The following is an 11,478-nucleotide window of genomic DNA, read 5'->3' as shown; positions in this document are numbered from 1 at the left end:
CAACCTTCTCACCAAGTGGACACACCTCTTTCCCATGAAGTCACCATACTACATAAAAGCATAACAATAATACATTTGTTTATATTATGTCTCAGCACATGTCCTTGAAGACTTGCTCTTCCAGGCCTAGGCTTTCTGGCCTGCAACAGGAACCATTTTAAACCTTAGTTAACCATTGACACATCTGAACATTTTCAATACAATTTAGAAATATATTTTAACAGAGAGCGCTCTTGGAAACATGGTCTCGCCACAATCCTGTAAGTAACAGGCATACAATGCTTACCCTGCTGTAGTACTCCAAGTACACATAAATCTGAAATAAACAAAACTAGGGAACTCATAGTGTCGGGTAAATAACATTCATATTTTCCTACACACAGTTGCTGACTTGGAAGGTCGGATGACGGCCATCGAGAAGGCAATTGAGGAACTAAAGTCCTCGATGGGACCTTCCCAACAAGAATGTAACTATGCCTTCCATCTCACTATGTGAACAGCATTAGAAAATAGTCTGATTACTTTAAATAATTAATTCTTCTTTCTTCCTTCTGTATTTTCCGCAGGGGATGACCTGAAAGAGCATTTAAAATGCCTGGAAAGCTGCAACGCAGCTTTGACCCTATGTAATCCCAGCCTAATTTTTTGGTTGTTTATTTTTCCTTTGTGTTCTGACCACTATGAAGGTAACAGTAGTATTGCACTATTCTACACTTTATTTGTGTTGTGTGATTTTTCTAGTTTTGCTTTCATATCCGACAATGCAATGCCTTCTATTATGATTGCTAAGGATGATTTCAAAGAGTTGTGTTGGTGTTCAATATAGAACTTTCAGTGCAATACAGAACACACTGAAAGAATCCTTGATATGGCAATCATAATGTTCATTAGCTGTCAAACAGCTACTGTAGTAGAACTGTGCACTTATCTACACTTAGAGAGTAATTACTATTAGACTAATGCAGCACTAGCCACAATAATGTCTAGAAGTGGCCATTTTTGTACCATTTGTAACTTCTTAATGTGCTTTGCTGCTTGTACTGGTCTAATGTACAAATCATGTCTGCACAAATGGACCCCTATAATGAAAGGGGTAACCATGTAACTGTTAGAAAAATTCTTTGTTATAGGTGTTGTCTCTTGCCCTTGTGGTTCTGAACTGGTACCAACTGGAACAGATGCAGTCTTCTCTGGAACTCAGGATCAAAGTAAACTCCAACACAGATTTCACTCAATGAGGGTTTATTGTCTTAGTTGCTATTTATCCCTCCCCAACTGTCATCGTTCGGCCTCTGAGGGAGAGAGAAGGCTGGCCCAGTTCCATCAGGGGCTAGCCTGAAGAAGGAGGCTCCTCCCTCCCTAACTGTCATCTTTCGGCCTCTGAGGGAGAGAGTAGGCTGGCCCAGTTCCATCAGGGGCTAGCCTGAAGAAGAAGAAGAGCCCTCCCTCCGGTCCATCTGCCTCGGTCCAGGCCTCAGAGGGAGAGAAGAATGCTGGACCTGATTCCCTCCCCCCCTCACCATTCCCTTCTCCTTTTGTGTCGTGTCTTTTAGATTGTAAGCCTGTGGGCAGGGAACTGTCTGTTTATCCCCTCTATTGTAAACCGCTCGGATTCCCAGTGATTGGGCGGTATATAAATAAAACCTATTATTATTATTATTATTATTACACATTCACAGCTACAGCTACTATATATCACATCCTTCTCCTTTCTGAGTCCATGCTAGAAGAAAAAAACTTGAACATGACATCAGTCTTTGTTCTCTCAAAAGAATAAACATTCCCACGATGTAGTCCAGCCTCTTCCCACATAAGAACCAATCACAGTACAAACAACAAACATATGATGTTTACATCTTGTCTCGGCCATTTGCCCTTAAACATTCTGTTTTTCCAGGTTAGACTTCCTGGCCTTCAACAGGAACCATTTTACTTTAGTTTAGTTAACCATTGTCACATCTGGACATTTTCAATACAAATATAAATATACATTAACAGTAATTTACTAGGCATGTTTTGCACTTTAGTACACTAGGATTACGGTGCTAGCTTTATGACCAATCAAAAATGTATGATGTGGTACATCCTGTGTACAAATTAATAAAGAAAATCAAGAGTAATTTGGCATTAAGCCCAATTTTTCTTTGCTTGTTTTGCCTTCTGCCCACTATGAACATAACAATACAACTGGGCAGTGAATGATTGCACTTTTCTCAACTATGAAAAGTTTTGCAATATTCCATACTTCATTTGTGGTGATGTGATTTTCCTAGTTTTGCTTTAATATCTGACAGTGGCTTCTATTATGATGGCTAAGGATGAATTCAAAGAGTTGTGTTGCTGTTCAGTATAGAACTTTCACTGCAATGCAGCACATGCTGAAAGAAACCTTGATATGGCAATCATAATGTTTATTAGCTGTCAAACAGCTACTGTAGTACAACTGTCTACTTACTTAGAGAGTACTTAGTACTAGACAAATGTGGCACTAGCCACAATGTTATGTATAGAAGTGGCCATTTTTGCACCATTTGTAACTTCTCAATGTGCTTTGCTGCTTGTACTGGTCTAATGTCCAAATCATGATTGCTCAAATGGACCCTTTCAATGAAAGGGATAACCATTTCCCCTTGACATGTTTTGTACTTTATTGCACTACGATTGCGGTACTGGCCTTACGATCCAGAGAAACTGTATGCTGTGGTATTTCCTGTGTACAAATTAATAAAGAAGACTAACTACTTTAAACCATGCTGTAGCTATTACTGTGAAGTTTCATATGTTGCAATATCAAAGTGCAATCATTACTATACTTATGTTGTCACTTGTAAAGAAATAAAAGTTATATTTTTTCATAAACAAAACTTTGCTTCTGGTTATTTCTGTGTACTGTGGTGACTACATCTATTGTATTTATCCGGTGGAACATATGTAAAGGTATGTAGCGAAGTCATTGTAGTTACCCTACGGTCTCCTCAATGACACATTGACCCACCAGTCTTCGTGGAACTATTCCATTTAAGATCAGAGCTCTACAAGATGGATGCATAAGAAAATAGATAAATGGGTTGTGATAAAAATATTTTATTTAATCATAGGTAAACATATGTATAAGCTACATCTAAATAAACTGTTTGTGGTGGATAAAAAGAGATAAACAGTGTTTTCCAGGTTTACCAAGTGACAATGCCAGGTCAAGGGGACAGAGGGACAGGTTTCTTAACTGTTCTTTGGGGGCGATGCTTGCTAGACACTACATGGGCATTGGCCGATGGCTGACTAGTATTACTTCCCATCAATGCAGAGCTAGTAGATGCCTGAGAGGCATCTTCCACACCATTAGAATACTATTGAGTTGCCGTAGCTGGGAGTTTTAGCGGAACATGGCTGCTCATTGGAGTGCAAATGCCTCTGGCACACTTCAACACCCTACCTTTAGCTGTACTGCCATCATTTTTTTGTGCAAGATCCTTCATTATAATTGTTTGCTCTTTGAATACATTTAGTACCTCCATAAATTTAGTCTTAGTTTGCTCAAGGTATCTTTCCTTGAACTGCTTTTCCCATTCCCTGTGCTCTTGCTCACGTGACTCCTTGGCACTCATGTGTACCAACAGAAGGCCCAGGTTGGTGGAGGAATTAGTTAACAATTTGTCAGCCATTTTCTCCGCTGTTGTATGCTCCTGCTTGTGCTGAATCAAAGCCAACCTCTCTGCAGGCATCAGGGACTGTAACTGTCTTGCTGTGTCGGTTTCTGTGGATTTTTAGAACATAGGACAGTTTTGCATTACACATACTATGTCAGTCACACTGGATTTTTAGAACGTAGGACTGTCTCCCACTTTTACTACTATTTTAAAAATATTTTCCATAACACAACCCTAAGTAAAGGTGGATATGAAACGTACTAACTATTGGGATTCACCAGTTCAAAACTTGGACCTTCCATGGGGTCATGGTCAACCAGAGGGGCAGGTAAGGTGCCACCATCTTTGCCAGTTTCATCCTCTGTTGCATTGTCCGGTGGAACATCTAGTTGCGTCATGTCAGCGTCCTCCTCTCCCTCCACTTCTGTAAGTGTGAGCACATATGACGTTCCTTCTTATGTTTCTGTACACAAATGACAGCATTGGAAATGACATCCATGCATGAGTGTGTGTGTGTGTGTGTGTGTGTGTATATATAAAACACATATATTATAGACTATACATTCCACACAACATGCATTGCATTGCATTCTGAGGGAACACATCTCTTAACTCACACACCACACACACACACAAAACATAATTAAACACACACACACACACACACACACACACATTTTCATAAGAATTCATCAGTGCATATGTCACATCCATAAAACATCACACAAAATAATACATACCTAAATTTCTTACTATCCTGTAGGGATATGCATCTAGTGTTTACGTATACATATTGTGGTATAAATCTATGTTTACCTATCTATCAGGAAAGGCAGGAGTGATTTGCATGGTACGCTCTGACAACCGAAACGGCGCCTAAGCAATCTCTAAGGGAATCATCAGAGCGCTTAAGCGATCTAAAGAGCTAGATTTTTTTAAACATTTTTTAAAATTATATACTAACCTGCTTCTCGCACCAACCTCAGCGGAAAAAGGGACATGAATGGGGAAAATGGTGCCGGCGATACCAAAAGAGAACAAAGAAGGTGACACCCCCCAGGCCAGCCCCTTGAGCGTTGCTCCTCCCATCTCCAGGTTCCCGAATCAGAAACTCTTGTTGTTCCCATTCAGTTGCTGCAAATCAGACTCGGGAGATAAAAGAAAACTTGCTTTAAAACCACTGTTTTTTAAAAGCGATTTATCGACCTATAATTCGGGTTTTCCTAGATAAATCGAATCAGATTCGAATCTCAATGGGAACGATATTGGAGCAATGCGGCTCGGATTCGCGCTCAAATGGAAACAATGCACCCATGATTCGCATCCAGACCCACGTTATGTGGGAATGACCATATCTCACATTCTTCTTTATTGTATATTTTACAAGGACGAGAGACTACGATTAATTACCTCTTTATAAAATAGACATCCAGGCAGAACCTCTGAATGGTATCTGAACTTTTTATTGGCAGATGAAGACAAAAAGATCACAGAGGAAGTTGCAAAGTTTATTTTCCCTGCTATAAAAGTTTGTAAAGTCATGTACTATAAAGGCGAGTAGTGATGTCCTCTCCCGGTTCAAACACTTATGGAAAATTGGGGTGGGTTGCACTATGAAGTGGCGAATCTGTTAACAAAACCCCTGTTATAATGTACTGTATTTTACATGTTCGTTTATATGCTGTGTATGTACTACTCTTGCTGTTATTTAATTTGTTGCTGTTGTTGTTTTGCGTTTATACTGCCTATGATTTGTTAAATGAAATAAAAGCATTCATTCATTCATTCATTCATTCACTATTATTATATTGACTGAATGATTAAGATCAAAAGGAAGCTGTTTACCTGGCAGTGATATCAATGATGAGTTCATTATCATCAACATAGAATAACTTTTTGGAGGACACCAGAGTCACCTCGAAGTTTGGCCACACTATAAAATGTTGGAGAGACAAGCTTTTCAAGCTGAAAGGAGCAGAACCTTTTGTGTTACATTATTTGCACTACAAGACAGCATTACAGAAGGATATTTTAAAACAGTAAATTTAAAGAAGTGCAAATCACCACCTTTAAAGAAGAGAAAATAGCAGAGTGCAGCCAGCAGTACCTTCTACGATTTAGACCAAACCCTTGGGGATATTCTGTCCCTTGGTACATGGCATCCCTCCAGAGCATAAGGCTTGCTATAGTAGTTCCAACATATATCTCCTCTGTTTGTAGCTCTGAACACTTGGGGGATTGGAATGGAAATCTAATGAGCATATTAATGTCAGGCACATAGGAAGACTTCTGTAGGGTATAGGATAGTTTTTGTTTAATTTAGGTGCCACCTCATTACAGCGACATTAATAAATAACAGCTTAAAATAATAATATGAAAACCTCTTTAATCCACTAATAAAAAAGTGCCTCTCCAAATACAGCTACAATCAGACAAGTCCAGCTGGCCATTAAAAAAAACAAACTGGTGACTTTAGAATATTTAGGCCCTCAATTACTTTTAGGCCACTAATTTTCAGCATAGCTAAAATCATTGACTTTTTCAAAATATTAGACAAGGATAACAGAGGTGTGAAGAATGCAATCATTTTCCTATATGACAATGGGACAACACATTACAGGACCTACATGTTATAGTACCCGCCCCCCCACCATCCCAGGTTCTGCCACTCACATCACAGTATCAGGAATCCTGTAGGACTGAGTGATAATGCCATCAGATGATGTTACCAAGTTCTGTTCAACCGCCATCCCATCTGGGTTCTGAAATCAGAAATATGGATGTCCTGAGGTAATGCCTTGATTTAATCAAATGAGGAAAAAAATGACCACTGCTAAAGGTATATATCAGTCAGCAAAGCTTCTGACAAAGAGCCTCCATTGTACAAACTCTTTTGATCTCTGCCCAGCCCTTCCCCCTTTTCCTCTTTGTCTTCAGTCTGGCTGGAAGTTGTCAATCAGCATCACCATTGGGATAATGGTGAAGAAGCATTGGATGAATACAGACTGTCAGTCTGCAGCAGCATGTCTGCATTAGTTCAATGAAATAATGCTTGAACTTGTAAGAATGGGATTTTACTACAGCTGATCCTACTGTAGCTGTGTATGCCTGACTATGACAAGCAAGGTAAACAACAGCTGCCTTCCAGAATCTCTCACTCAGGGTGCATCTACATTACTGGGAAGGGGGGCGGAATCAGTTTTGCCTTGCATTTTTCCATTCTACCTTGACCCTGCACCAATGCTGTCAACACGACACACTCACAGACACAGTGAGGTGACATCAACATAACCAGCCACATGTTTTCCCCTGGTAAACTTGCTTTCTCTCCCTTCCCAGTATAACCCATCAGTCAATAGCCCTTATTGATTGCCCGTGAATCTATTACATCCACTGTGATGACATACCTCCCTATCCAGTCCACTTTCCTTCTTTGCCACCCCAGTGGAGGGAGGGAATTTTAAATATATAAAAACACATACACATAATGGAGAAAGGGGGAAAAGTATTTTATCTATCTTTTATTTATGAAAATGTGCAAGCATGATATCAGGGGTGAGGGGTTAGGCCAGGTGCAGTCCACCCACTGACGCATGAATACCTGGATCTTTTGCTCAGATTTGGAGTGAAGGGCTGTGCAGACCAGCCATTAAGGCTGACCTGGGGGTGGAGTTGGGGTGTGGCATCCACACGATGCATGCCCCGACTCCGCCCCATGGTAGCATGATGCCATGCACTGCAAAACACGGTACATACCATAAAGCCGCAGTGCCGGCATTATGGCACCCTTTCCAGGGAGCATAAAAGAACTGCTTTTAGCGGCTCCTTTTTGCACCCTGGAAAGGCCAGATCAGGGCTGTGGTGTATGGTTGTCATGGCCCTGATCTGGTGACGATGGAGGCGGCTGCAGGCCATCCCTTCAGGGGCGGTCTGCACAGCCCCTAAATCTCCACTTTTTTCCTCTCTAGATTAAAGCCCTAAGGTGATGAAAAGGCGAGAATTTGTCCCAAATTGTCCCATACATTGTGTGGACAGCTCCTTGTGAAAATGAAGTGAGGCTGTTTTATTTGGTCCATGTGGACAAGCTCTGAATATGCATGAAGAACAAAACATCTCCAGGCAAGGGTATAAATTCTTCAGCCTTGGAGGGCTCATCTCCAGAAAAGGGCTGTGTGAAAACCTCCAACTCAGGAGGGGAACAGTAGCTTGCTGTCATCCATAAGGATTAATTGAGTTGCTGCTACAACTTGCAAAGACTCTCCAGGTCTTATGTGTTTATTTAGTTAGCTTCCTCCCAGTCATTGTGGCACATGGGTTTACCCTCCATTCTGCTCTGCATCCACCCTCTGGCTAAAAGCAAGTAGTCTAGATTAAATATTCTTTATCTCATCTCTCTAAGTAAGTGAGAAAAAATAATCTTATTTCACCTTGATCTGGGAATGTTTAAAAAAAAATCAAGGGAAAACTTGCTGGCATATCTTAGCAAAAACTTGAGTCTTGGTGAGGATGTTATACTGCAGTTCACTAAAGTTACAGGTCCATTTCATATTACTCGCTAGTGAAAAAGAACATTTTGTTCTAGCCTCACAGATGGCAGAAAGTGGTATCTATAGGCAAAGATGTTAGCACTCCATGTTTAAAGAATCCCAATAAAAGCTTGATTGAATTATTATTATTATTATTATTATTATTATTATTATTATTATTATTATGCTTTAGTTATATAGCGCTGTAGATTTGCAAAGCACTGAACATACAAACAATAAAATAGGTAAGAGCAAACTGCCTATGATGTACAATCTAAGAAATAATAGCATAATACATATAAATATTACATAACAATACAGGATTTCTAGATTGTACCCCATAGGCAGGCTTTTTATATATTCTTGATTTTACTTGGTTTTGTACAGCACCGTATACATTTACAGCGCTTTATAAATAAAGCTAATAATAATAATAAGAAGAAGAAAGTTCAATAAAAACAGGCATCAAATTAAAAACATCAAATAGCAGATAATAGATACGCAATGCCAGGGAACACTGCTCTGAACAGGATGGTCTTCAACTCAGTTTTGAAACTAGTTAAAGAACTGATGAGCCATGTTCGTGGGGGAAGGAGATTCCAGGAATGAGGGGCAGCAAGTGAAAAGGGACGAATCCGGGATGGGGCGGAGAAAATCCTGTGCTGAGATAGCAGACCTTGACTACCAGAACGGAGAGCCCTAGTGGGAAGGAGAGGAGAAAGAAGGTCTGATAAGTAAGGAGGGGCCAGCCCATGGAGGGCTTTAAAAGTCAGCAACAGGAGCTTATACTGAATATGGAAGGGGAAAGGGAGCCAGTGAAGGGATGATAATAAAGGAGAAGTATGGTTGGAGTGGTGGGTGGGTGTGTGCAGCTGAATGCTGGACAGAAATTAAAGGATGGAGGTGTGAGAGAGGAAGCCCTGCCAGAAGGAGGTAACAATAGTCTAGTCGTGAGACGACCAGAGCATGGACCAGAGTCTTAGCAGCAGGAGGAAAATGGGTGTTCCAGGAGGAGAAACAAGAAGGATGAATTAATATTTTCTTACCACAATCGATACATCAACAATCTTTCTTTGAGGGTCCAATATGTGTCCAACAGTGAACAGTCGATATCTCACTAAGCAAAAGACAGAAACATTACTCCAAAGTGTTGTGTGCATGTGTATCATAGATGTTTATCACACTATACTCTTATAGAGAAGTTCTCTGCCTGAGAATTCTAAATACCCCTCCTTAAAACTGCAAATCCCAGAATGCAACAGGAGGCAGCTAGAGGAGTCAAAGTGGAATAGTAGCACTTTAAGAGTATAGTGTGATAAACATCATAGACATAAACGTGCAAGGCCAGTTATAAACTTCATTTCCCCCAAATGTCCTGATTTGCCAGGGACAGTTCTGGTTATTCCTGTGTCATTTCACTTTTTCAGCTGCTGAAAAAGTCCCAGTTTCTCTCTCCTTTCATTTCCCCTCCTTGTCCTCAACTTATTTTACTGCTGCACACTGAGTTCAAAGTGCAGTATTCAGTTAATCCAGCAATGGCATGAGGACTCTTGTCTTTTCCAGGAGGTTCATGCAAAAGCAAACAGCCTTAGCCTCCCTCAGCTTGTGTGCTCTTCCTCATTAATAACTTTTGCCATATTGATTGCAGTCCAGAGTTGCTTGTGTCCCAGTTTTCATCCTTAAAATGTTGAAGGATAGAAAACTGTGTTGGTATTACTCTTGCCATCATTTCCCAGTGCTATAAACATCCTCTGTCTTCTTCAGAACATTGTCTATATCTAGATGCAGCTATATTGTCTTGTGCATTCCTCATGCTCTCTCTCTCTCTGTGTACATGCCTTCAAGTTGCCTGTTGACTTATGGTGACCCCCATGATTTCTACAGGGTTTTCACAGGCAGTGGCAGCACTAGAGGGGTGCGGGGGTGTGTGTGTGCCGACTGCACCTGATGAGACCCCACTGCTCCTCAAACACCTGCATTTAGACAGAAATTTAGGCTTCAATTTGGAAGAGGTAAGCCAGGTTATTTAGGCTGAGTGATAAGCTCCATGGTCACATTAGATTTTGTGCTGCTCATGTATGTTTGCAATAAAATTTCTTAAATTTTATATTAAATTCATTCATTTAGCATTTATCAAGTGCAGAGGGAAAAATCTGGGAACTGGGAGCTATTCATTCCACCTTTTGTGAGAGGAGAGTAGATTACTGCCCGGATTGGTTTGCCAGAGGGCGGTATACAAATAAATATTATTATTATTATTACAAGTCCATACATACCCATTTAGCATTATGTCCTACTGTGGAGCTTATCACATGAACTTTAAAAGCGTTTCAAGCCTCCTGGGATGGAGCCGGGATTATTGCATGCTAGATCGCTGCCTAATCACCTGCCGCCACCAGCCTGGGTCCCAGCCACATTCCGCCAGCGCTTTTTAGAAGCCAGAAAATTTCCGAAAAGCTCCTTCATTCAGTGAGGCTACTCCCAAATTTATAGTCATTTAGTTGACTATTCCATTCTTGAGAAGTCGAAGGCTTTCACGACCAGCATCCATAGTTATTTGAAAAACCTACTAAAAACTATTCCATTCTTCTTTTCCAAATTCAAAAAGGAGGATATAATGAAATGAAAAGATCACAAGATCAAGAACTCCTTGTTACATGGAGTTTTGTTTCTGAATTCCCTTTATTTTAAAGGCAGTATCATCATTTGACACCAGGGGACAGCAATCTACAGATTATCTGAGGAAAACAGCCAATTTTAAGAAGTCCCATTCTAAAGTGCTACAGATAGGAAGGAGATCAAGAATATGTCCAAAATTTCTTATCCTTCACAAGAAAATCAAATGCAATTAAGTGTTTTTTCTTACATTTTGGGACTTTCTTAATGTGAAAAATCTATTTGTACATAAAGCTTTATTTTAGCTATTTTGGACAAAAATGTTTAAAAAAGCTTGGGGAAAAATTAGGATTTTGTGCAAAAAACAATCTTTTGGAAGACACTTTTTTTGTGCAAACAAATTCCAAAGTGCCAAAAGCAACTGAAAAATGTACACACTCTCACCCAACAAGGAGGAAACTTGCAAAATAATTATTTCATGTGAAAATGAGATAAACAACAATTTGCCTTCCTAGTAGAGCTTTTCTCTTCTTCACAAAGACAAATTTTATCCCTGTGCTCTCACAAATTCAGGTTTCTGAGAGCTCTGGGAAATCAGGACAGTAATAAGGCTGACACAACTTAGGACCTTATCACACTAGAGGAATCTCTCTAAGAAATGGGATTTAAAGTAGATTTAAAGTAGAAAA

At 40.1% G+C, this 11,478-nt stretch overlaps 1 long non-coding RNA gene across 2 annotated transcripts; it reads right to left on the bottom strand.

Moving 5' to 3' along the window:
• Nucleotides 1-1,671: 1,671 nt before the first annotated feature.
• LOC121920204 lies at nucleotides 1,672-10,590 on the bottom strand. Of its 2 annotated transcripts, XR_006101699.1 has the most exons (6): nucleotides 9,220-10,590; nucleotides 6,321-6,409; nucleotides 5,493-5,580; nucleotides 4,612-4,793; nucleotides 3,909-4,110; nucleotides 1,672-3,754 (listed from the first exon to the last, which is right to left on the bottom strand). It is a non-coding gene; the product is annotated as an uncharacterized LOC121920204 (long non-coding RNA). The 2 variants fall into 2 exon arrangements; XR_006101698.1 differs by lacking the exon at nucleotides 4,612-4,793.
• Between the last annotated feature and the right edge of the window lie 888 nt (nucleotides 10,591-11,478).

Source organism: Sceloporus undulatus, chromosome 2 (genome assembly GCF_019175285.1).
Source record: "Sceloporus undulatus isolate JIND9_A2432 ecotype Alabama chromosome 2, SceUnd_v1.1, whole genome shotgun sequence".
Classification (NCBI taxonomy): domain Eukaryota; kingdom Metazoa; phylum Chordata; class Lepidosauria; order Squamata; family Phrynosomatidae; genus Sceloporus; species Sceloporus undulatus.
This window is presented reverse-complemented; position numbering and strand designations above follow the sequence as displayed.